The sequence below is a fragment of the Furipterus horrens genome, unplaced genomic scaffold (genome assembly GCF_987537825.1).
Source record: "Furipterus horrens unplaced genomic scaffold, mFurHor1.1.pri manual_scaffold_13, whole genome shotgun sequence".
Classification (NCBI taxonomy): Eukaryota; Metazoa; Chordata; class Mammalia; order Chiroptera; family Furipteridae; genus Furipterus; species Furipterus horrens.
Genome location: NW_028327183.1, coordinates 40,191,597 through 40,217,937, shown reverse-complemented (window position 1 = coordinate 40,217,937; position 26,341 = coordinate 40,191,597). Strand labels below are relative to the sequence as shown.

Sequence of the window (26,341 nt, the reverse complement as noted above, 5' to 3'; positions counted from 1 at the left end):
CAAGCATATCTATCAAGCCTGTGAGCATCTTTATCACCAGTGTTTAGAATTCTGCATCTGTTAGGTTGGCTATCTCCTTGTCTGTTAAGTTGGCTGTCTCCTCATCACTAAGTTCTCCCACTGTAACCTTGGTCTGTTCCCTCTTCTGGGCCATACTTCTCTGTCTCCTCATCTTGATAGGCTCCTGTGTTTGTCTCTGTGTCTTAGGTAGAGCTGTCACACGTGTTATGTTGTATGGGGCAACACATTTCACCGTATTGTGGCGCTGTATGTGGGGGAGAGGTCTGAGAGGGAACAATGTTGACTGTTCAGCAATCACCCCTTTTCCAGGCACTTCTCCCACTTCCCATATGGGACTGGTGCCCCTCTAGCTATTGTCCTGGTGATGGTTCCCAGAGTGGGTGGGTCTGCGGATATTCTAGAACCATGGGGGCCCTCTAAACCAACAGAGTCTGCTGAGAGACTCGCAGTTTCTTCCTCCACCCTAACCCCCACTGGTTTTCACAGTTAGAAGCAATGAGGCTTTATTTTTCCCAATGCTGTGTGAGCTGCAGGGTCTGATGTGGTGCTAGGAGTGATCCCTAGCTGTCCCTCCTTACTTTTTTTAATGTGTGACCGTGCTTACCGCCAGCCACAGCCACTGTTACTGCCGCCGCTGCCACACCACCTTGCATCCACCCCAGCTCCACCCCTCCTACATCTCTGGATGGGTAGTTCTTTTTTTTTCTTTTCAGATTTTCATCCTTTTTAAAAACCATATGCTTTATTGATTATGGTGTTACAGTTGTCCCAATTTCTTTTCCCTTTGTTGCCCTCCACCCAGTGACCCCCCTCACTCCAGTTGTCCCCCCACCTTAGTCCATGCCCACTGGTTGTGCATATGGTCCTTCTCAACATATTCCTTTCTACTCCACTCCCTCCTACTATGCTTCTTAACTCCTGTACCATCTCCCTCCCTTTCTCCCCTTCCCCATCCCCACTGACCTCCCCCACAAATGTTCCCCATATCTATCATTCTTTTTCCACTCTCATTGCCTACTTAGTTTGCCTTTGTTTTGATTCCCTAGCTTCTGTTGTTGGTTGTTGTGATACAGTTTTCATTTTAATGTTCATAGTTTTGATCCTCTTTCTCCTAAACAAGTCTCTTTAACATTTCGTATAACAGTGGTTTGGATCTGATGAACTCCTTCAGTTTTACTTTGCCCTGGAAACACTTTCTCTGCCCTTCTATTTTGAATTACAGCTTCTCTGGATAAAATAATCATGGTTGTAGGTTTTTGCTTTTCATTACTTTGAATATTTCTTGCCAGTCCCTTCTTGCCTGCAGAGTTTCTTTTGAGAAATCAGCTGATAGTCTTATTGGGACCCCTTTGTACATACTTCTCTTCTTCTCTCTTGATGCTTTTAAGATTCTCTCTTTATTCTTAATTTTTGACATTCTGATTATAATGTGTCTTGGTGTGGTTCTCCCCAGGTCCAGTTTTTCTGGAACTCTCTGTGCTTCCTGGACCTGTAAGTCTATTTCCTTCCCCAAGTTAGGGAAGTTCTGCTTCATTATTTTTTCACATAAATTTTTAATTTCTAGTTCTTCTTCACCTTCTGGCAACCCTAGAATTTGGATGCCTCCCCTCATTTTCCTCACTTTTTGTTTCCTCTTTCTGTTCTGGTTGACTGTTTGTTCCTTCCCTATGTTTCAGTTTGTTGATTTGATCCGTGGTTTTCTTCCCCTCACCACTAGTTTTGTATGTGTTTTCATTCATTTCAGCAGGACTAGCTTTCATTCCTTCCCCATCTTGTTTAAGATCTGTTGTTAGGTCTGTAAGCATTCTTATAACCAAAGCTCTGAAATGTGCCTCTGAAAGATTTCCTATCTGCTGAGCCATTAGATTAGATATTTGCTGGTTGGTCAGCTGCGTTACTGGGATCTCTATCATGATCTGTGCCATCCTGAGAGTTTTGTGTTTACCTTTGCTTCCTGGGTGGGGCTGTCACACCTACTATGTTATGGGGGTGGGGGGGAGCCCTGTGCATTCGTCACTACCCTTCTCACCATGCTGTGGCATTTTGGGGGGTGAAGCAGGGGTCCAAGATGGATTCCTGCTGTTCACTCTCTATTGAGAGACTGGGAGCCTCCTCCTCTGTCCCCATGCCCTCTCGCCCTCACAGTCCAAAGCCATGGGGGTCTGCCTTCCTCAGCGTTGGAATCATGAGCTGACAGGTTTGGTCTGCAGCCGGGGGTGCTCCCAAGGTGCTTCTCGCCTCCCCTTAAGTACAGGTGTCTGTGCTTACCGCCATCCCACCGCCATCACTGCAGCTGCCGCCGCCAGCACAGCTTGACCTCTCCACCCCGGCTTGGCCCCTCCTACCCGTCTGGACGAGCATCACTTCTTTATAACTTCATATGTTAGACTTCCATGTAGCTTTATTTTCTGGAACTTCTGGTTATTTCTGGTTTTGCAGTAGTTGTATTCCTTCTTAGTTGTGGAGGGAGATGGAGCGTTTCAGTCTACGCCTCCATCTTGGCTGGAAATCAATAGTGCCTAATTTTAGAATGATTTCTGTCTGGAAGAGTATTTCTTCTTTATATCTTTGTTTACTGGACTTCTGTGCAGCTCTATTTTCTGAAACTTTTGGTTGTCTCCAGTGCTTAATTTTAGAATGATTTCTGTCTGGATGAGTATTTCTTCTTTATATCTTTGTTTACTGGACTTCTGTGCAGCTCTATTTTCTGGAACTTTTGGTTGTCTCCAGTTTTGAGGTAGCTGTATTCCTTCTGAGTTGTAGAGGGAGATGCAGTGTGTCTGTCTACCTACAGCTCCATCTTAGCTGGAAGTTCTGAACATTTTTTATTTACCAGATGGCCATTTTTATTTCTTCTTTGGAAAAATGTCTATTCAAGTCCTCTACCCACCTTTTGTTATTATTTATTTTTAAATTTAATATAATGGAGCGACATTGGTTAATAAAATTATATGTGTCAAGTGTACAATTCTATGATACATCATCTATATATTGCATTTTTGTTTACCACCCAAAGTCAAATCTCTCTCCATCACCATATATTTTACCCCTGTTACCCTTTACTATTCCCCAACCCCCTTCCTTTTGGCAACCAACATGCTCTTATCTGTGTCTATGAGTTTCTGGACATTTGTTACTTTTAGTTTCATATCTCACATATTAGTGAAAGCATATGGTTCTTGACTTTTCTTTCTGACTTATTGCACTTAGCACCTTATTCTCAAGGTGTATCCATGTTGTCACAGATGGCAGTATTTCACCTTTTCTTATGCTGAGTAGTCTTTCATTTGTGTGTGTGTGTGTGTGTGTGTGTGTGTGTGTGTGTGTGTGACATAATCGTTATCCAATCATTTATTGAAGAACATTTGGATTGTTTTGATGTCTTGGCCACAGTGAATAATGCTGCAATAAACATAGTGGTGCAAACATCTTTGCAAATAAATGTTTTCAAATGTTTTGGATAGACACCCAGGAGAGGAATTACTGGGTCATATGGTAGCACTATTTTTAAGTTTTTGAGGAGCCTCTGTGATGTGTTCTATAGCAGCTGAACCAGTTCCCATTCCTACCAGCAGTGAATGAGGGTTCTTGTTTTTTTCTACAACCTCTCCAACAGTTGTTATTACTTGTCTTGTTGATAATAGCAATTTTAACAAGTGTGAGGTGATTTCTCATTGTAGTTTTAATTTGAATTTCCCAATTAGCTAGTGAAGTTGAGAATCTTTTCATGTACATGTTAACCACTTGTAAGTCTTGGAAGAAGTGTCTGTTCAGGTCCCCTGCCCACTTGCTAATCAGATTATTAGTTTTGTTGCAACAGAGTTGTATGAGTTCCTTATGTATTTTAACTCCTTATCAGATAGATGGTTTGCAAATATTTTGTTGTATTCTGTAGGTTGTGTTTTCATTTTGTTGATTGTTTCTTTGTTTCTTTTTGAAGTTTTTTAGTTTGATGTAGTACCACATGAATTTATTTTTGCTTTTGTTGCTTGTGCTTTTGGTGTTTTCCAAAAAATTATTACCAAGACCAATGCCAAGGTGCTTTTTCACTGTTTTCTTCTGGGAGTTTTACAGTTTGGGGTTTTATATTTAGGTCTTTAATCCATTTTGAGGTCATTAAAATAGGGGTTGAATTTTATTCTCTCCATGTGATTATACAGTTTTCCTAACACCATTTACAAGATACAGTCTTTTCCCCACTAAGTGTTTTTAGCTACCTTGTCAAATATTAGTTGACTGCACATGGGAGGGTTTATTTCTGGGCTCTTGATTCTGTTCTATTGGTCTATGTGTTTGTTTGTTTTTAATGCAAATACCATACTGTTTTGACTGTTACAGCTTTGTAATATAGTCTGAAACTTCTGTTTCAGTGACTCCTTGTCACAAGAAAAACAATAAAAATATTTGCCTCTGTACAGTTATGTCAACATGTATAGTGAATAGTGGTTCATTCATCCTGGAATGTAAGTGAGCAGCCTCTTTAAATAAAATCAAACCAGGTTGAAAACCAAGGAGATTCTTCTCAAACGGCCCCAATATCCCTTTGTACCAGAAGCAGAGGATGGTGTTCAAAAGTTACCCGTAATGTAGTAAAAAGTGCCAAATATCATTATATGTCTATTCTAGCCCATGAAAACAGAGTCTCTTATCTCTTATGTAGTGGGTACTCAAGAAATATTTGTTGAATCAGAGTGAAACCCACTCAGGACTTTAAGCTCTTCCTTCCCCTCAAATGGCTTTACATACCAAGGTCTCCAGTGTTTTTCAAGCTTCTCTTTCAGATTCCAAACACTGTATGGATGACATGAAACCAATAGATATTCATTGAATCGATTTAAAATATATTACCTTTTATTCAACACGTGCAGAAATACCCATCATTTTGCTTGGTTTTCATTCCTCTTTTTGCTTTTTATTCATCTGTTATCTTGTAAAAAGTGCTGAGAATAACCGCAGAAAATAACCCAGGCTGTTAATCTACTGCCTAGGACACTGTATCTCTGCAGAAAGTATGGCAGCTCTCCAACCATGACAGCTGTTGTCAGGACCTAGAGAAACTCAACCTGTTTGAGTTTCACAAATGCATCTCTTATTGTGATTTATTATTGCCAACAATGAATTAAGGATATTGATCACAAAACACTAATAAAATGACCCCAGGCTGGCATCTCAGAACTTTTCTTTGTCACAAAAAGGTGACGTGACTCCCTTCCCAACCACTGCCCCATAGCAAAACCAAACATGCGCCCAACAACTTGTTCTTCCCAATTACATCAGAATTATATTCTTTTCCCTCCAAGATATTGGCATTGTGGTGGTGAGAGTGATAGAAAACCACAGGGACAAACCTCTTATGTAGGCTACTGTAGTTGCTACTATATTTTTCTATTAAGGGCAGAAGTTGCTGTTCCAACTCCTTGCAGTCTTGCCACATCTGCTATTATCAGAGGAAGGGGTGTCTACACAGTAAAGTCCCATATGCTAAAAGGGACTTCAGTCTTACCCAGTCCTTACTTTAAAACTCAGGCTCAGTGACAAGCACAGAAAAGTTTAGTATTACCAGTGCAATGGCCTAAAACCATCACAGAACTTGCTCTCTGCCACCACATGGTTGACTCGAGTAGTGGTTGGTGATTGTATTAGTGTCCTGAGGCTGTCATACAAATTATCACAAACTGGGTGGCTTAAAACACTGTCTGGAGGCCAGAGTTTGAAATCAGACTGTACTCTCTCCAAATGTTAGGGGAGAAGTCATTCTTGACCTATTCTAGCTTCTGGTGGCTGTTGGTATTTCTTCATTGATGACCACATCGCTTCAATCTCTGCATCTATGGTCGCATTGCTTTCTTCTCTTCTGCCTATAAATATCCCCTGTGTGTCTCTTCTAAGGACACTTGTCATTGGATATCTCATATTGATATCCTTAACTTAATTAAATATGCAAGGACCTTTTTTCTAAATAAGATAATATTCAGAGGTTCTGTGAATTATGATGTGGACATCCCACCATAGTAACTAATCTTTTTCAGAAGGGAGGTAGAAGATTAGGTGTTCTGTTTAATCTTTTTGCATAAGATACTCATTCCTCAGAATGAAAATGGCCAAGTTAGTTCCTGTCAATAAAGATTACTAACTTACCAGTTTTGATAGAAGATTCTTTCTTCTATTTGGATTCACTTCAGAGGCAGCTAAGACCAAGACAATCAAGATGTAGTCAAGACAAAGGCAGGTTTGTACTCATGAGTTTCAGTTCATCTAGAAACAAAAACTTGATGTCTAATGCAAGAACTTCCTATACATATAGAAGTATAATGCTGTTTTCTTAAACATATTTTCTATCAAGCCACCCCTTGTTCTCAGGAATTTTAATGGTTTGTAATTAGCTTTCAGCAGGACTGGAGAACTCCAGAATGCAGGTTGAATTTTGCTTATCATTGGAGCCAAGACAGAAGCACAGAAAACTCAGAATGCTTTCAGGAGCTGCCAGCATGATTTCTCCAGACTCTGGATCTCAAGTTGGAAGTGGGTTTATGATTCTATTTGGGGGTAAAAGTTATGCCAGTAGCAAAATATTATTTTTTAATTATATAATTATTATTCTAAGGGATTCATATTCTTTTTCAGTGGTTATAAATCAGACAAATGTGGTTATGAGACCCAGCTCTGATGAGTGATCTTCTTTGTAAATTTCAGTACATAACCCGTGCACCTTGACTGAGATTCCATATCCTAAGTTCACTGTTTCACTGACTTCTGGTTGGCAAGAAATTCAATGAAAAATACTTGCCTCTGTACATTTTCCCTTTGGTCTCAATGTGTTGGGGGATTTTCCTCGTGAATTCTTCTAGTCCACTTAATATTAGTTTATAGGTGAAACATTTCCCCAATATCCTGTTGGATTTTGAAAAAAGGAGGGTATCAACCTTATAATAACATCTCTCCTGCGACAAGTTATCTTCTAACCAAACCCTTGCAAAAGGCACAGTCTTATTCTCTGATGACTAATAAGATGAACAGTGATATGACCAAGATCTCTGTGATGTTCATTCTGTTGTATAATCTTTAGTCTTTGTTCTTCCTAACGCACCATGATAAAGGCCAACTTACTAATTATTGGTAAATATTTCACCGTAATGATACTTTGGGCCACCCTTTGTCTTGAACGCAGCTAACAGTGTCTGGTACATATGAAATGTTTAGTACATATTTTTAAAATAAAATAACTTTTTTTCCCCACAGACCAAATATTTCCAGCATGGCACAACAACTCTTCCCAAGTCTTAAAGAAATAATTTGTGTTACATTGAGCTTCTGACAGATTAATAATCATTTACTAGATCCATGACATCCTCTTGGTTCTTCTTCAAAAAAGCTATTTAGAAAAAGACAGCAATTTTGCTTCAATCTTTAGCATACAAAGGCCAGTTCAAATTTTTGGTAGCATTCTTCTGTTGTCTGAGTTTAATATTTTTCTTGCTGTCCTCCCACCTAACTCACTACTATAAACAGACCTCGGAAAGAGAACTTTCCTCATAAACCTCTAAACAGAGTTTAGTCCTCAGAGGATCCTGGGGATGGTTGTCCAGAATCCACACTGCAGTTAGGACCACTGTGCAGAGTATCGATAGCTGAGCCCATCATTTTTCTCGATTGTCACCCTGGTCAGTGTTCTGACCACTAGAGGGCAGCCAAGTCAAATTCTTCATAGATACAAGGGCTTGATAGAACACCGTTCCAGGAGACTTTCCCAGATCTCCTGGCTTCTGAGACTATTGATGAGGCAAGAAAATTCTATGCAAGCTGTCACGCGTGGTTCATTTCTTCCTGTGAGTGTTTAGGTTCATGTCAGGTTATTTAGTGCACCCTCTACCATTAGCTTGTTGAGTGGGGGTCTCCTCTGAAATTTCATATGTATTTTGAGGTGGGCTGTTTCCGGAAGTCCCCTCAGAAGTAGAACTGAGGTTCCCCATTTAAAATCCTCTGGTGCCATGACTTTTAATACACAAAACATTTGGTGAAGCATTCTTGTGTCTGTACCTTTTTTCCCTTTATGTTTCACTAAAGAATAGGAAGGGGGGGTTGGTCTTATTCATCCTGCCGGGGCAGTTAAAATTAGGTTACACTCAGATAAGTGTTTTCCAAAACCTCCTTAAATATCTCTAGTGAAGGATATTACTGCGTCTCACATCATAACATCAATACTGCAACGAATAATTTTTCTACCTCACTGACCAGATGTCGGGCATGTTTGAATCACTGGGAAGCTTTACAAACTGCTGATGCCAGAATCCCTCTCCCAGAGATTCTGACTTGATTATCATCAGAGGTAGCCTAAAATTGGGGTTCTTAAAAGCTCCCCAGGTAATTTTGAACATGCAACCTGCTGATCTGGAGTCAGATGCACTACCATTGAGCCCCAAGACCTTCCAGCTCTCCAGATCATTTTAACGTGTAGCCAACACTAGACTCACAGTTCTAACCAAACTCTTACAATAATACCGTAATTATGGTTTGGAAGTTAATGAGAATATCACTTGTTCTATATCACACTGTTAACTCAGTTATAGTGCCTTCATTTCTGATTATTCTAAACCTATACATAATACTGGCCAACTGAAATACCATAAAATATTTCACTTTTAATACTTCTGTACCCCCACACCTTGTTTATTTTAGCACCAATAACAGTTCTGACAAAAGTATGTGTTGACTGAATAAACAAGCTCACATTCTTGGGACATATTTTTTCACAATACCAAGGTCTTCAACATACTCAGAGTCATTTTCTTTTCATTTAAATTTAAAATGTAAGTGACATTGTCTTTCCTGGCAAATCATTACTCAGTTAATGCTCTGTTTCTTACTTGTGCCTCCTTCACCAGGAGAAGGTGTATTAAAGATGGATATTTTGCTTCCCTGTCTAAACTGTAGAGCCACAAAGCTTACAAAGGAAACTGTGGTTGTGTCTGACAGACCTCCACTCTCCGGGACAGCATACTCTTGCAGAGAAATGATTGTTCTCCACTTCCAGGAGAGACGTCCTCATGTTTCCCAGACCTAGCAGTTTCACAAACACTTTTCTTTATAAATATTAGTGAATACAGCCAATAATGAGTGACGATATTTGCTAACCATTGCGTTATATGAGGTCTGTCCAGAAAAAGTCCAGCCATTGTTAGCATAACGAGAGCGGTTTGCATGACATTGATGTAACCTGGCAGCCAAGGAGAGTGGACTGTAATGCACATGCGTGAACAATGATGATTTCACGTACTAGTCAGTGGGGGTGGTAGATGTCGCTGAGTGAGCATGTGTACCATGGGGCCATCGCATTCAAAATCACTGAGCAAGAAGAGCAAAAAACCTGCATCAAGTTTTGCATTAAGTTTGAATGTTCTTCTGCGGAAACTATTCGGATGAGTCACAAGACTTCAGGGACGATGCAATGAGTGCAGCACAAGCAAAAGTGTGGCACAAACACTTCAAAGATGGTCAGAATCTGTTGAAAGTGATCCATGTACTGGAAGGCCTGCAACAAGCAGAACACCTGCGAATGTCGAGCTCAGTCTCCCTACAGCCCAGACGTGGTGCCCTGCGACTTCCGGCTTTCCCCAGAACTAAAATGACCTTTGAAAGGGAAGAGATTTCAGACCATCCATGAGATCTGGAAAATACAATGGGGCACCTAATGGTTATTGGGAGAGCTGTGTGAGGTCCCAAGGCGCCTACTTTGAAGGGGACTGAGGTGTCATTGTCTTATGTACATTTCCTTGTAGCTTGTATCTTCTTCAATAAATGTCTCTAGTTTTCATCTTCTTGGCTAATGGCTTCCGGGACAGATCTCATAAGTAATTCAGGCTGAGTCATTGCAACCTCTACCCCGTGTGACAAAAAAGTGCAGAGACATTTTCCTCCTTAAATAAGTCCTTTCTCAAGTTACAGTGCCTGGGCTTCCTGACTAGATCAACCCTTGGGAACTTTCTCTCCACAGAAAGGACAGTTTCCCGGGAGTCCTGGTGCCAAGCCATGGAGACCGCTCCCCTAGCAGAGGCTGATGTTGTCTTCTAAATGCTTGAGCAACTAGCTCTTCCATCTCCCAGCTGATAGCTACAGCTGCCACATATAATAACAAGGGGGAGAAATATTACCTAGTGTCTTCCATGTTCCAAGGAAATACATACAGTAGTTTGTATTATAGGTACACTCAGAAATCAAGCTGAAATATTTGGGAACTTGAACTTTGGGTCATTCAGATCTGGGTCCAAGCACCTTTCTGCAAGTTTTCTAAGCTTCAGCCCCAAGTCAACAAGAGTTTCCGTTGGGGGGGGGGGGGGATGCCTGCTTTTCCCAGGTGCAGACTATAGGATGTTGTGAAATATCACAGTACTCTCTCCACATAACCCAATCCTGTAGTTAAGTATTTAGTTAATTGACCACCCACAATTACTGACAGACGAAGAGCAACACTAACCCTGTTACCATGGTTTGTGGTGCTAATTCTCTTCCCATGAATCTCATTATTATTACCATTGCTCCCAGTTTTTGAGCACTTACTAGACATCAGCTAATATACCATACACTTTTTAGTTCATGTTATAGAATGAATTGTGTCTCCACCAAATTCTTATGTTGAGACCCTTACCTCCAGTGTGACCATGTTTAAAGATAGGGACTTTAAGGAGGCAATCAAGGTTGAATGAGGTCATAAGGGTAAGGCCGTAATCCAATGGAACTGGTGTTCTAATAAGAGAAAGAAACACCAATGCACAGCCTCCTACTCTTTTTTTCTGGATGCACCAGAAAGAGAAGGTCCTTTTCTGTGCCTAGTGCCACCATGGCTCGTGGTTCCAAGGAGCATCTGAAGCATGTAGCAGCTCCATAGCACTGGATGCTGGATGAACTGACTGGTGTGTTTGCTCTTGGGCCATCTCCCAGTCCCCAGGAGCTGAGAGAACAGAATTATGTCCTAACAGAATATGAAGTAAAGAAGATCTGCATGCAGCAGCTTATTAAGATTGGTGGCAAGGTCCGAACTGATATAACCTACCCTGCTGGTTTTATGGATGTGATCAGCATTAACAAGACCAGAGGGAATTTCCTTCCGATTTACGACACCAAGGGTCGCTTTGCTGTTCATCGGATTACACCTGAGGGGGCCAGGTCCAAGTTGTGCAAAGTCAGGAAGATCTTTGTGGGCACAAAAGGAATCCCACATCTGGCAACCCATAATGCTCACACCATCTGCTACCCCGATCCCCTCATTGAGGTGAATGACACCATTCAGATTGATCTGGAGATTGGAAAAATTACTGATTTCATCAAGTATGACATTGGTAACCTGTGTATGGTGACTAGAGGAGCTAACCTGGGAAGAATTGGTGTGATACCCAACAGAGAAAGACACCCTGGTTCATTTGGTGTAGTTCATGTGAACGATTCCAATGGCAATGGCTTTGACACCTGGCTCTCCAACATTTTTGTTGTTGGCAAAGGCAAAAAGCCATGGGTTTTGCCTCCCTGTGGACAGGGTATCTACCTCACCATTGCTGAAGAGAGGGGCAAGAGACTGGCAACCAAACAGAGCAGTGGAGAAATGAGCTCTCGGTGACATGATTGGAAAAGTCTTTGTATATAATTAAAGATAATATGGCATGGGGAAAAAGAGGAAGAGATACCAGGGATGTGTGTGCACAGAAAAAAAGACCCTGTAGGGACACACAGAGAAGTCAGCCATCTGCAAGCCAAAGAGAGAGGTCTCACCAGAAACCTACCATTCTGGCTCCTTGATCTTGGGTATCCAGCCTTCAGAGCTGTACAAAAATAAATATCTATTGTTTAAGCCACGGTCTGTGGTATTGTTATGACATCTCTCCTAGACTAATACAGCTCACCTATTTATCTTCTAATGGCCTCCCTGTCCCTACATCCCCTAAGCTATGTGATGGCTCCAAGCTCAGGAAGAGCTGCTCAAAAGACTTCCAGTCACTCAAGGTCAAACAGTTGAGTGTCCTATCCCTCTTGTACCTCCCTATTCAAGGACTCATGGGGATAAAAAGGGATGATGGGGTCACCTGGAGAGCCACAGTGGAAATTCACCAGGGTATGGAGGAAGTGGAAAGAGAACTCTGAATATGCTACTTAATCAGCCTTGAAAATCTTTCCTCCGCTTGTATCTCTTAACTGGAAAGTACAATCCTTTCTACTGTGGTACAACTCATCCTTTCCATGGTGAATATTCTGGTGAATCAGGGGTGTGTTACACACATATGTAACCTCCTACAGTGACTTAATTGCTCTGTGACTCAGTTTCCTCATGTATCGAATGGAGATAATAGTACTTAGCTCATAGAGTTGTTGTGAGGAACAAGTAAGTTAACCTTTGTAACATTCCTGTAATAGTGTCTGGAACATATTAAGCTCTACATAAATGTTGCATATTTACTACTACTACTACTACTACTACTACTACTACTACTACTACTTCTATGACTGCTGCTGCTGCTGCTGCTGCTACAACTACTACTATTATTCTGGCTTAATGATTGGGTACCATCTCTTTACATTCAGTTTCTCCTCAGGTTGTGTAGGTGCAGCTGATGTTGGCGCTGGGAATGGGGCCACTCACTTTTCTCCTGAAGGCTGGTATGATCCCACAGACAACACAAGGAAAAGGGAAACTGGTCTGGTGCAGACTGGGACATGGGGAAGGCATGAGATGCCACAGACATGTTCATCCCAACCCAGTGACTGAGGAAGAGGGAATCACCATTAGCCCACACTCAGGTCACTTACAAGACAAAATAAGAGGCCCACAATGGGATACATGCTCATTTTCTCTCCTCTTCTTGAAGAGCTGTGGTTAAAGCACCTCAGAGGGAAGGCATACGGAAAGGGTTGCAGCCCTTGTTCCCCACCTTACCAGGTGGCAGGCATGGATTGAGTAAGAGCCCTTCTCTGTGTCTGGGGGTTCTGAGAGGCCTTTTGAAAAAACTTATAATTTACTGATTATGCTTACAGTTATCTCAACTTTCCCCCCTTTGCCCCCTCCATCCAGCACTCCCCACTCCCTCATGTAATCCCCACACCATTGTCCATGTCCATGGGTCATCCATGTAAGTTATTTGGCTATACTATTTCCTATTGTACTTTACATCCCCATGGTTGTTCTATAACTACCTATTTGTACTTCTTTTTTTTAAGTATATTTTATTGATTATGTTGTTACAGTAGTCCCAATTTCTTTTCCCTTTGCTTCCCTCCACCAAGTACCCCCCTTCCTTCCAGCAATTCCACCCCCCTTAGTTCATGTCCATGAGTCGTGCATATAAGTTCTTTGGCTTCACCCTTTTCTATATTATTCTTAACTTCCTCCTGTTTGTGTAGTACCTATCAATTATACTTCTTGATCCCTGCACCATTTCCCCATTTCTCCCTTTTCCCCCTCCCAGCTGGTAACCCTTCAAATGATCCCCATACCTATGATTCTGCTCCTATTCTGGTTTGCTTAGTTGGACTTTGTTTTTATTTTTTAGATTCAGTTGTTGATAGTTGTGAGTTTGTTGTCATTTTAATGTTCATAGTTTTGACCTTTTTCTTAAATAAGTCCCTTTAACATTTCATATAATAATGGCTTGGTGATGATGAACTCCTTCAGCTTTACCTTGTCTGGGAAGCACTTTATCTGTCCTTCCATTCTAAATGATAACTTTGCTGGATAGAGTAGTCTTGGTTGTAGGTCCTTGCTTTTCATCACATTGATTATGTCTTGCCACTCTCTTCTTGCCTGAAAAGTTTCTTTTGAGAAATCAGCTGATAGTCTGATAGGCACCCCTTTGTAGGTAACTCTCTTCTTTTCTCTTGCTGCTTTTACAATTCTCTCTTTATCTTGAACCTTTGGCATTTAATAATGCGTCTTGGTGTGGTCCTCTTTGGGTCTAGCTTGTTTGGGACTCTCTGTGCTTCCTGGACTTGGATGTCTATTTCCTTCGCAAAATTTGGGAAGTTTTCCTCCATTATTTTTTCACATAAGTTCTCAACTTCTTGCTCTTCCTCTTCTCCTTCTGGCACCCCCATGATTCAGATGTTGACATGTTGAAAGTTGTGCCAGAGGTTCTCAAGCCTCTCCTCATTTTTTTCAATTCTTGTTTCCTCATTCTGTACTGGTTGACTGTTTTTTTTTCTTCCTTATATTCCAAATCATTAATTTCAACCCTGATTTTCTTCCCTTCACCATTGGTCTTGTGTGGATTTTCCTTTGTTTCACTTAGCATAACCTTCACTTCTTCTCTTATGCATTTGCCATACCCAAGCATATCTGTCAAGCCTGTGAGCATCTTTATCACCAGCATTTGGAATTCTGTATCTGTTAGGTTGGCTATCTCCTCATCACTTAGTTCTCCCACAGAAACCTTGATCCATTCTCTCTTTGGGGCCATGCTTCTCTGCCTCCTCATCTTGACAGTTTCCTGTGTTTGTTTGCCTCTGTGTCTTAGGTAGAGCTGTTGCACTTGTCTAGATGAGTATTTCTTCTTTATATCTTTGTCTGTTGGACTTCCATGCAGTTTCATTTTCTGGGACTTGTGGTTGTTTCTAGTTTTGAGGTAGTTGTGTTCCTTCTTAGCTGTGGAGGGAGATGCAGTGTGTCTACCTATACCTCCATCTTGGCTGGAAGTCCAAAAATGATTTCTTTGTCAATAATTGCAATTTATTTCTTTTAAAGTGAGTGGGTTTCCAGTATATAGTTCTATTACAACGGCCCCAGGTTTAATTTTATCCACCTCCATGAAAGTGAAACACTTGGTACTGGTAAATCTCTTTTTAGGCTTGTAGTGTTTGAATTCAAAGAACATAGCTGCACCTTTGGTTAATTTTTCAACATGTTCAGATCTCAATGTCCACATTAAAATGAGCATATATATGTATCCTCTTTTTTTGAAGCCACAGGAGTTAAATCTGTGCCATTCAGGTCCTTTACACTAACTGCAATATAAGTATCAGTGCACTCCCGGAATCTTGCAGATTGATTTTCTCAGTTCTGGTAGTGAGTGAAGTCATTTCTGGTTTTGATGGCAACCTTGGTAATAAAGTACAGGGGACTCAAGCAGGAAAGGAATCAGGAGACCATGCTCCAGCACAATCCTCTTCTTCATCTTGTTCAAATTCCAAATCCTCTTCTTCACCAGGTGCTAAAATTCTTTTTAAGGGAACAGGCTGAACATGAAATGAGAATTTTTTTTAATTAATTATTTATTTTTTTATTTTATTTTATTTTAGTTTAGTTTTTAGAGAGAGGGGAAATGAGAAAGATAGGGAGAGAAACATCACTGTGTGGTTACCTCTCACTCACGCCCCCAACTGGGGACCTGACGTGCAACCTAGTAATGTGCCCTGACTGGGAATCAAACCAGTGACACTTGGCTCGCAGTCCGACGCTCAATCCACTGAGCCACAGCAGCCAGGGCTTGGGAATTCTTTATTATATGTAGGAATATTCTTTAGGATTCAATGCTCCAGCTTCTTTAGGTCCTCCAGTTTAAATTTTTCTTGAAACTGTGGACTATAAAGCTGCACTTTGTAATTCCAAGCAGGTTACAATTTTGCCTATGGTTTTCTTTTGTTCTTCTGTAAATTCAGAATTATTGTGTTGAACTTCGACCTTTTTTGGTAGATATCTTGCTAATGTCTGATACTCATCTATCGCTTCTACCAGCTGGCCCCAAGAGTTGAAGCTGGTGCTTCTCCTAAAACTTGTGCCCCAGCACTGCCGCAGACCCCGGGTTAGCTCCTACATGGCCAATCCGCACCCCAACCCCTCCTGCCCCTACTGCAGTGAGGCCTTTCTCTACGGCGCCATCCTTCCCAGGCCTGGAGAAACTGCTAAGGCCACTACCGCCACCTGCTGAAGAGCCACCCAAGCCCATTTCTGGGCTCTCTTATGTCCATTGGTCTATGTATCTGTTTTTGTGCTAGTACCATACTGTGTTCATTACTATGGCTCTGTAGTTGGCAATCCATTCCTTCCTTTTGATTGGATCAGTTTATCCATTCATTTTACTTTTTAATCTTCACTCAAGAGACAGACAGAGAGAGAGGAAGATCAATCTGAGAAACATCGATGAGTTGCCTCCCGTACATGCCTTGACTGCGGATTGAATGCACAACCTAGATATGCGCCCTGAACGGGAATCAAACCCACAACCTTTTGGTGTATAGGATGAGGCTTCAACCAACTGAGCCACCTGGCCAGAGCTAATGCTTTTACTTTTTATTTATTTATTTATTTATTTATTTATACGTTGCTTTATTTCTGTAAGGATACACGGAAACATTAGATAATAATAGCTAATGACAAAATTTAGAAACGAGGCATTGGCTTCTCTAACCACTGCTATGGGAATGTTAATATGTATTGTCATTACAAGTCCACTTTTGATATTGTCTCATTCTACTATGTAATATAACAGTGTAGGTCGAGTAACAGTAAGTAGATGATTCTGCCTCTCCAGTAAGCACTACGTGGACACCTGCCTGTGAGGATGGTGATCTCCTCACTCCCTCAGAGACCCAGCTAAGCTCTTGAGGAACAGCCTTAAGAGTCACCAGAGACGGGCCATTGGTGAGTCTCTGTAACACAGAGACAAAGACCAGACAACTACTATGTCACAAGAGTTCAACTTGGCATTGTTTGGAAATGTCACATCCATGTGTCAATGACAGTCCTGGCGCCTGCTCAGCTACTCTAGAGTTTTATGGTCACTTCTGTGGGATGACTTCAAAACTGCAGGACCATTGAGCAGGCTAAACTATTTTCATGCAAGTCACCAAACCCATAAACTCTGTTGCTATTAATATTAAAACAAAAGTATTAATTAAAAGGAGTAAAACAACATGTGGGTTAGTTTTGTTACGTTGCCAGAAGTACTCACGGTGACGATGTTCCTCTGAAACAGGCTCGTTTCCTCAGATCTGCCTACGCTTTCCAAATCACCTGCACATTCCATGCTTGACAGTAGGAACATTCGGAAAACATGACACACTGGGATCTCAAATATTAGTGTGGATAAAAGGTCAGTTTAGAATCACAGCTATGTTTAAATGTGAACTTCCTAGACATTTGTATTAGTTGATAAAAAGCACAAAAGAACAGAAGGTTTTGATGAGGAAGTTAAACCGTGCATTTCAGTAAGTTCTCTTTCTTCTCACAGAACAGGGTGAGAAGCAAGTAGCAGCAGCTGCTGCAACTCTTCTGTGTTGTGTGATGATTGTGGGTCCCAGCTGAGTCATGAAGGGCACTCAGTAGGGGCTTTATCTCTTAGGCTTCTTGCTTACATCACTAAGCAGCTAAATGGTTAGCACTTTTCTGCTCTAGGATAAACATGCAGAAGAGTTGATCTAAGCATTTGTTTTCTTACTGCAGCCATTGCAAATTCAACTTTGCTGAGGAGTTACTTTTTGCTAAATCCTAGTATGATCACTGTGTGCCCTTACTTGAGTAATAATTCAAAATGGGAGAAAAGACATAAGGAACAACTTTGAAGAAGTAAAAGGTTGCTCTTTCCCTATGGATGGTGTAGGGCAGAGGGTGAAGAAACAAAGAACAAGATTTGAATTTCATTTTACAGGACAGGAGCTCCTGTCACTTTACAGCTTTTTGGCACAGTCAGGACAATACACAGGAAAACAAACAGCTTGTTGGCCAGATTTATGAAGTACTTTTCGCAGTGGAAGTGGTAGTTGTGCCAGGATTGTCCTTCATAGGTCACCACACTGGAGTCTTTACCAAACCCAGTGATGAGGTTCTTGCATCCAGCACACTTCTTGGCCACAAAGTTCTTGTATCAATCTACACAGCAATACTGATCCTCCACAGTGGTGAAATGCTGCCCAGCCAGCTTCTATGAGCAGGTAACACACACAAAGCTCTTGACATGCCAGGGCTTATCCTGGTATGTGATTCTTCCAGATAGGATGGCCTTGTGGCACTTCATGCAATGCTTGGCACATTTGGCTTCATGGCAAGTCATGCAGTAGAAGTCCTCCCCTTTCAGGAAGAAGCTTCCAGTCCCAGTGACTTGCTTGGGGTTGCTGCAGGTGAAGCAGTCTTTGTGCTGGACAGTCTCCATGTTCTGATCTCCTGCTACAATTGGCTTGAAGCAGTCCTTGCACTTGGGGAGTCCTCCCGTGTGGTGCACTTGTTGCACAGGATCTTGTGGTCCTTGGACACAAAAGTCTTGTTTGCCAAGGGATGCAGTCACTTGGCACAGCAGAAATAGGTGTCATGCCACTAGTGGTTCTCATAGTGCACTTCCTTGGAGTCCATACCAATGGGCTTGCAGCATTCCACACAAGGGTTGGCACAGAAGTTGTCAAAGCACTTAAGGCAGCAGTAGTGGCCATCCTCCATGTACTTCTTCCCCTGCAGGGGGTCCCTGAAGTAGTGACAGTCAAACTTCTTTGCCATGGTGCCCACCTTGTACCTGGAGGGACCTCACACTGGATGTGTGGACAATATACTCTTTTTGTGGGCTGAGTACACTCTCCTCTTGTAGTTGAGCCTTGGTTGCTGTAGACAGGTCAACGGGAGAGATTTACCCAGGCCAGTCAGCTGCAAGGATGGGCTGTGACCACTGATCACCACCCTCCACCCTCCATAGAGGATCAGCTGTGAATGGGCAGGGTGGTGGTGCTCTGATGTGGTCTGTGGTTGTCTACTGGGTGCACAGGCTCTCTGGTTTCCTGGGTGGTGGAGAACAGGGTCAGCCCCAACCTGTGTTCTGCCTGGGGCCATGTAGCCTAGCATGAGCCACAAAGCAATCTGAAGGTGGCTGCTGCTAGTGCTGTGTCTGGGGCTGCTTAGCAGAGGTACAGGGGCTGGGTGCTCACTGAGGCTTGTTGTTGCTTGTTTGAGAGCATTTAGAAAGATATGAAGCCTGAGTCGAGACCAGACATTCATATAGAAAAGTCACTGTTAACAGCTTGGGCTAGCCCATAAGTTGGGTGGGGCAGAGGATACTGTGTGAGCCAGGTTAATGAAGTCTCATATATGGCCCCCACCTGCCAGCTCTGTGGTTCTGTGGAGGGATGCGTTAGAAAAGGAACAATGGCCTCCGCCCGCCTTTCTGTCTTGGAGAAAGCTGTCTTCTAGCTCCTTCCCTGATGCCAGGTACTTCAGATCCTCCCCATATGCCACCCGTGCCTTTCAAGCTAGTCCGCCAGTGCTGAAGCTCAGAGGGAGTGTCTATGAGAAGTCTGTGTGTGAGTTTTTAAGAGTAACTGCTTGTGATTTACCCAGCTGGTTTTAATAGCCAGAAATTATGGGGGCTTATCTTCCTGGCACTGGAACCCTTGGCTGTGATTCTGGTGTGGGGCTGGTACCCCTCACTCTTGAGATATCCCTCCCAAGTTTTTATCTACCACATGTGGGTGTGAGACCAGCCCGTTTCACATCTCTGCATCTCCTACTAGTCTGGATAGATGTGGTTTCTTTCTTATTAAATCATTTTTTAAATTGCTATTTTTTAACAGTTGTCCCAATTTTTCCCCCTTTGCCCTCCTCTGCTCACCCCATCCCCCAATGGAACTGGAGAATATTACACTAAGGGATGTGGTTTCTTTATTCCATAGTTGTCATAATTTCATTCAACTCCATTTCTGATGGTTCTGAGTGATGATTGTTTTATAGTTTAGTCGTAATTTTGATGTGGTTGCACGAGGAGGTGAGACGTGTTTTCCTATGCCCTCATCTTGACCGAAAGTCTCTGTTTTGTAGTTTTCTTGATCATTGTTTTGCGGAAATAGTAAAATTGTAAGTACAGACAATGAAGATAAACAAATTCACAATGTGGTGTGCTTGGGAAGGTGAGGATATGGGAGACAATGGGAAGGGACACCTATTTTTGATATTTGGGTTATTTCTAGTTTGGGGTTATACAGATGATATTGCTATGAAAATTAAATGATACCCCTGGACAGACATTCTGCAACCCATTCTCACATCTATTTTAAGTAGCTTCTCTGTGTCAAGCCCCACAAAACTAGCACCCTTGATTCCCAGACCAAGTTTTCTCCCCATGTGATGGCTATCGCGGGTCGGGCCCTGGGAAAGGGAAATCTGCAGGTGTGGTAGACACTTGTTTTTCATTCATTGTTCTACTTATTAAATAGTTTTTGATACCAGATAATGACCTTGTTGCTTTCCTGTTTTATAGCTTTGTGAGGCTCACAAACGTCCTCAAAGTACAAGCCTCTTCTTTTGGCTCTCAAAGCCTCTGCCATAAAGATCCTGCTTCTTTGATATTTACCAGATATTTACTGAACTCATCTTGTGGGCCCTAAATATAAAATGTTGCTGTAGAACCATAAACATTCTGTGGGTATCTTTTCTTTTTGCTTTAATTATGTTTTAACTCCTGATTAGTTTTTACATTGACCCTTTGTTAATAAAAATATTAGTATATAAGGTTTAGAATAATTGCTAACTCTTGTTCAATTATCCTAATAGTAACGTTTTGCCTATTTTGTGAGGGAGAGTAAGAAAATTCCATACATCTTAATATACGGTTTATGAGACCATTGTGTGGAGTGTAGGTCTGTTTTACAATTTCAGTTTTATAAAAATGAAAATAATATTTATGCAATTTTTGAGCAACTTGTACAGCATCTTGGTTCTTTGGGAAAAAACAGGTAAAATATTTTAGTAATTGTCACATAATCTGTATACAAAATACTGATGAAAATTGAGGACTTCTCCAGGCTTAAATAAACTCTGTTGCACAAGGACTCCTGTTAGAAAATTCTGAAACAATTCAGAAAGTTTGGTGAGAAAATCCAAAGTGCACTTCATCGATCATAGGAATTTTGAACTACGACTAGTATGTTAATTTTTTTAAAAGGCCTCTTATTCTGTCTGTTCTGCCCTTCACTTTGAGACAGGGTTCTAACCTCCATTAGGCTCACATGAGTCAGCACCACGGACAGCACCACAGAGACAGCTTTTGCGAACTTGGGTTTGAAGGATAATAATAGTAGATGTACCACAGTTTTTTGATCCACTCATCTATAGATGTCCCTGGCTGGTTTGGCTCAGTGGATTGAGCGTCGGCCTGTGAGCTAAGTGTCGCTGGTTCGATCTTCCAGTCAGGGCACATCAGAGAAGGAAAACTCTGACTCCAAAAAACCTCCGCTGCCTTGCGGCATACCTCTTCAGGGGAAAGGCTAAGGGAGTAAACCCCGACAGAAAATCCGGAGCCGGAGTCCCTAAGGCGGTTTGACGTTGTAGTCAACACCGGCAACTCCTGCGGCGCACCTGAAACCAAGCTGTATTGACTCCGTCTTTCCCTTGGACCCTTCAGCTGCGAAGAGAGGGGGGGTCTGCTGCATGGGCAACAGCAGACCCTCCATATCACCCTGCCCAGGCTCTGTAGCTTCAGCTCCACTGGAAAGGACACTCCAGCGTCATCGCAAGATGTCGATTCAACACGGGAGGAGACAGATACCGTGTCACTCCCGAGTCGGACTGCACAGCCATTCTCGGCGGTGCAGATAGACTCTTAAGAAGCTACACCATCGTCTCTCGAAACGGACGGCTGCCGACGACGACGACATCTATAGATGGACACTTAGGCTGTGAAATTCTATGTAGCAGAGAGAAAGAAGGAACTCCTGCCATTTGCGACAACATGGATGGAACTAGAGAGAATTATGCTTAGTGAAATAAGCCAGGCAAAGAAAGAAAAATACCATATGATATCACCTAATACAGGAAACTAAAGAACAACATAAACAAATGTACTAAATAGAACAAAGAGCAGAATAGCAGTCAATAGGGGGGAGGGAGAGAAGGGGGATAAGTAAGGGAAGGGTCTAGTCAAGGAACGTGTATAAATGACTCATGGACATGGACAACGGGTAGGGATATGATTGTGGGAGAAGGGGAGGGCTGGGTGGGGGGGAGCAATGGGGGGAAAATGGGACAACTGTAATTGAAAAACCAAAAAAGAAAAGAAAATATAGTAGATGTATCGTTGTCAAATATGTTCTCCCATGCAGCCAATTCCCTTTTCATTTTGATGATAGTTTCTTTATCTGTGCAGAAGCTTTTTAATTGGATGTAGCTCCATTTGTTTATTCTTTCCTTTATTTCCCTTGCCCTAGGAGATATAGCAGCAAAAATATTGCTACGTGAGATATCCAAAACCTTACTGCTTATGTTTTCCACTATAATTTTTACAGTATCCCAACTTATATTTAAGCTTTTTACCCATTTTACGTTTATCCGGATGCATGGATAAGTCGATGGTCTAGATTTAGTTTTGTGTATGTACCAGTCCAGTTATCCCAAAACCATTTATTGAAAAGGCTATCTTTACTCCAGTTTATGCTCCAGCCCCATTTGTCAAATATTAATTGACCATAGAGGTTTGGGTTTATCACTGGGTTCTTTATTCTGTTTCATTGACCTATGGGTCTGTTCTTATTCTAGTACCAGACTATTTTGATTACAGTGGCCTTGTAATAGAGTTTGACATCAGGTATTGTGATCTCTCTTACTTTGTTCTTTTTCCTGAAGATTTCTGAGGCGATTCAGGGTCATTTTGGTTCCATATAAATTTTTGGATTTTTTTTTCTAGATATATGAAGTACTCGTTTGGTAATTTAGTAGGATTTCATTGAATCTATACATTGCTCTGGGTAGTATGGACATTTTAATGATGTTAATTCTTCCAATCCATGAACAGGATCTACGCCTCCATTTATTTCTATCTTCTTCAATTTCTTTCTTCAGTATTCTCTGCTTTTTCAAGTACAGGTCTTTTACCTCCTTGGTTAAATTTCTGCCTAGGTACTTTACTTTCTTTTGCTGTTGTTGCTATAGTAAATGGGATTGGGATTTTTTTTCTTAGTTCCTCTTTCTGATAGTACATTGTTGGTAAAAGTGTAACTGATTTAAGACTATTGATTTTGTATCCTGTTACTTTGCTGAATTCATTTAAAGGACCAGTAGGTTTTTGGTGGAGCCTATAGGAATTTCTATGTACACTATCATGTTGTCTGCAAATAATGACCATTTCACTTCCTCCTTTCCAATTTGAATGCCTTTTATATCTTATAGTTTGATCGCTGTGGCTAACACTTCCAGTATTATGTTGAATAAGAGTGGTGAAAGTGGACACACTTGTCTTGTTCTTGATCTAAAAGGAAATGCTTCTAGTTTTTGCCCATTGAGTATGATGTTGGCAGTAGGTTTTTTGTATATGGCCTTTTTGTGTTGAAATATTCTCCCTCTATTGGGCAAGGATTTCATTGTTAAAATATATAAAGAACTCATACAACTCAACACCAGGAAAGCAACCAATGCAATTAAAAATGGGCAAAGGACCTAAATATATATTTCTCCAAGGAGGACATACAGATGGCCCATAGATATATGGAAAGATGCTCAACATCACTAGCCATCAGAGAGATGCAAATTAAAACCACAGTGAGATATCGTCTCGCACCTACCAAAATGGTTATCATTAATAAATCAACAAACACCAAGTGCTGGCAAGGACGCGGAGAAAAAAGAATCCTAGTGCACTGTTGGTGGGAATGCAGACTGGTGTAGCCACTGTGGAAAACAGTATGGAATTACCTCAAAAAGCTAAAAATGAAACTTCCTTTTGGCCAGTGATTCCACTGCTGGGAATATACCCTAAGAATCACAAAACACCAATTCAGAAAAACTTATGCACCCCTATTCTTATGGTAGCACCATTTACAATAGCCAAGACTTGGAAACAGCCTAGGTGCCTATCAGTAGATAATTGGATTTAAAAATTGTGATATATTTACACAATGGAATATGACACAGCAGAAAAAACAATGAATTTTTGCCATTTGCGACGACTTGGATAGAAGTAGATGCTATTAGGCTAAGTGAAATAAGTCAGTCTGTGAAAGACAAATATCATATCAGCTCACTTATAAGAGGAATCTAGTGAACAAAATAAACTAATGAAGAAAATAGGACCAGAGGCATGGAATTGCAATAGACTGAAAGCTGTAGGAAGGAAGGCCGTAGGGTGTAACTGATTGAAAGAAGGTGAAGGGATTTGTCAAAGAACATACATGAAGGACCCATGGACATGGGACAACGGTGTGGAGATTGACTGTGAAAGTGGGGTGTGGGCTTGGTAGAGGGGGGCCAAAGGGGGGGAAATGGGACATTTGTAATAACATAAACAATTAAGCATCAAAAATGGAAAAAGAATAATATTTGAACAGACATTGTTTTGAAAGTGTCAGATCAATCTGAAAACAGCAAAAGTCACTGAGAAAGAAGACTTTTAGATTTAGGAATGGCTTTCTTTCTTTCTTCCTTTTTTTTTGAGACATGCCTAATCTTATAGGAGGACATCAGGAACTTGCATTGAGGAGGACTGAGAAAAATAGGATGTGGGGAAGTCTCCAGAGGCACTTCAAAGATTTCTTGTTGAAGAAAATTGAAATCATATCAAGCATCTTTTCAGATCGCAATGCCTTGAAACTAAAAATCAACCTCAGAGAAAAAAATCAAAGACACCCAAACTCATGGAGAATGAATAACATGCTATTAAATAATGAATGGGTTAACAATAACATCAAAGAAGAAATCAAGAAATTTCTAGAAACTAATGATAATGAACATACAACAGCCCAAAACCTATGGGACACAGCAAAAGCATTCCTAAGAGGGAAGTTCATAGCAATACAGGCATATCTGAAAAGACTAGAAGAATCTCAAATAAAAAATCTAACCCTAAAGCTACAAGAACTACAACAACAACAACAAACAAAGCCTAGGGCAAGTAGAAGGAAGGAAATCATCAAGATCAGAGCAGAATTAAATGACATAGAGACTAAACAAACAATCCAAAAGATCAACAAAGCTAGGAGCTGGTTCTTTGCAAAAATAAACAAAACTGACAAGCCTCTAGCCAGACTCATCAAGAAAAAAAGAGAGAAGACCCAAATAAACAAAATCAGAAATGAAACAGGAGAAATCAAGACTGATACCTCAGAAATACAAACAATTATAAGAAATTACTACAAACAACTGTATGGCAAGAAATCTGACAACCTAGAAGAAATGGACAAATTTCTAGAAACATATAACCTTCCAAAACTGAATCAAGAAGAAGTAGAAAGCCTCAACAGATCAATAACAAAGAAGGAAATGGAAACAGTAATCAAAAACCTCCCTGCACACAAAAGCTTCACAGGCGAATTTTACAAAACATTTAGGGAAGAGAACTACCTCCTACTCTCCTCAAACTATTCCAAAAAATCCAAGAAGAGGGAAAAATCCCAAACTCTTTCTATGAAGCCAGTATTACCCTAATTCCAAAACCAGGTCAAGACACAACAAAGAAAGAAAATTACAGGACAATATCACTGATGAACATAGATGCTAAAATCCCCAACAATATTGGCAAACAGGATCCAGCAATACATCAAAAAGGTCATACACCACGATCAAGTGGGATTCATCCCAGGGTTGCAAGGTTGGTTTAATATTCGCAAATCAATAAATATAATACATCACCTAAACAAAATGAAAGACAAAAATCACATGATCATATCAATAGATGCAGAAAAAGCATTTGATAAAGTACAACACCCATTTATGATGAAAACACTCAGCAAAATGGTAATAGAGGGAGCCTACTTTAACATAATTAAGGCTATATATGAAAAACCTGAAGCCAACATTATACTCAATAAACAAAAACTGAAAACATTCCCCCTGAAATCAGGAACTAGACAAGGCTGTCCACTCTCTCCACTCCTATTCAACATAGTGTTGGAAGTCCTAGCTGCAGCAATCAGACAAGAAAAATAAATAAAAGGCATCCAAATTGGGAACGAAGAAGTAAAACTATCATTATATGCAGATGACATGATAGTATACCTAGAAAACCCTAAAAGACTAAAAGACTACTCGATATAATAAGTGAATTTGGCAAAATAGCAGGGTACAGAATAAATATACAGAAATCTAAGGCATGTCTGTACACCAACAATAAAATATCAGAGACAGAGACAAAAAAGAAAATACCATTTACTATAGCAACAAGAATAAAGTACCTAGGAGTAAACTTAACCAAAGAGATAAAAGACCTGTACTCTGAAAATTACGTAACATTGAAGAAAGAAATTAAGGAAGATACAAATAAATGAAAGCAAATACCATGTTCTTGGGTGGGAAGAATCAACATTATCAAAATGGCCATACTACCCAAAGGAATTTACAGATTCAATGCAATCCCTAATAAAATACCAATGACATCTTTCACAGACC

General features: G+C 40.9%; 3 pseudogenes; 1 reads left to right on the top strand and 2 right to left on the bottom strand.

Annotated features, from left to right (window-relative positions):
• The first annotated feature begins 10,855 nt into the window (after positions 1–10,855).
• LOC149994670 (small ribosomal subunit protein eS4, X isoform-like) lies at positions 10,856–11,629 on the top strand (annotated as a pseudogene).
• A 678-nt stretch (positions 11,630–12,307) lies between these two features.
• LOC149994669 (axin interactor, dorsalization-associated protein pseudogene) lies at positions 12,308–15,811 on the bottom strand (annotated as a pseudogene).
• Positions 15,812–17,661: 1,850 nt separating this feature from the next.
• On the bottom strand, positions 17,662–18,499 carry LOC149994668 (four and a half LIM domains protein 1 pseudogene; annotated as a pseudogene).
• Positions 18,500–26,341: the final 7,842 nt, after the last annotated feature.